Here is an 894-nt window from a genome sequence, read left to right as displayed (position 1 = left end):
TTTGTATTGTCATTTTAAACCGATGATTGTCCAGGCTTGACAGAAACGTCCAGACACAGCACCTGGATTGGACCTTCTTGCTGCAGTTCAGCACTTCTTCCTGTCCCAGCTGACGTGTGGTTCTCCCCAGAAGCAGCTATCTCTGTCCCTTCTTAGGCTTCTCCTCTGGCCCTGGGCAGAGATGAGGGAGGGGGCTCATGGGAGCCTTGTTCTGTCAAGAGAAGGATGATCAGGAAATGGAGGCTCTGTGTGAGCCCATAGGATGGCCCTGATTTGGTGCAGTCCCTCACCGTACCCGGCTAAGGGTAAACTTACAGGATCCTCGCACCCCTGTGATGTTTGAGGTCCCTCTGTCATACTTGTCCCGCTGCCCCGGCACAGCAACTTTGAGGATGGCAGTCCCTGCCCTGCCCTCTTCCTCAGGACTTGGTGAAGAAGAGATGAGAGGACTTGGGAAGGGACAAGGGAGAGGGATGGGAAGGAAGGGCTCGTAGGAGCCTTGGCTGTGAAAAGAAGAAGGACCAGGCAATGGAGGCTTCACGTGAGCCTGCAGGATGGCTGTGAGCTGGGGCTCTCCTGGGTAAGGGCAAACTTACAGGACGGGAGGATCAGCGCCGGCATCGAGGCGGCCGTTTCACGGGAGGTGGACGGATCCCGGCGCCCCTGCGATGAAATTTGGGGCGCGACCTCTTCCTGGTTGGCCTGGCAGCAGCAGAGAGATGGCCAGTCTGCCCCAATGGAGGTGGATCCACTTCCATCAGCTCATCTGCCACAGGTGGATCCACCTCCATGGGCTCTTCTTGGCTGCCAGGCGGGTCCACCTCCATGGGCTCGATGTTATCAGCCTCTTCCAGCAGCCGCCTCTTCTTGAAAGGTGGCTGCTCCATCCCGTCC

General features: G+C 57.7%; 1 long non-coding RNA gene across 1 annotated transcript; it reads right to left on the bottom strand.

Moving 5' to 3' along the window:
• LOC109368314 lies at positions 1-885 on the bottom strand. Its single transcript, XR_002116241.1, has 2 exons — positions 316-885; positions 1-211 (listed from the first exon to the last, which is right to left on the bottom strand). It is a non-coding gene; the product is annotated as an uncharacterized LOC109368314 (long non-coding RNA).
• Positions 886-894: the final 9 nt, after the last annotated feature.

The sequence above is a fragment of the Meleagris gallopavo genome, chromosome 6 (assembly GCF_000146605.3).
Source record: "Meleagris gallopavo isolate NT-WF06-2002-E0010 breed Aviagen turkey brand Nicholas breeding stock chromosome 6, Turkey_5.1, whole genome shotgun sequence".
NCBI classification, from domain to species: domain Eukaryota; kingdom Metazoa; phylum Chordata; class Aves; order Galliformes; family Phasianidae; genus Meleagris; species Meleagris gallopavo.
This window is presented reverse-complemented; position numbering and strand designations above follow the sequence as displayed.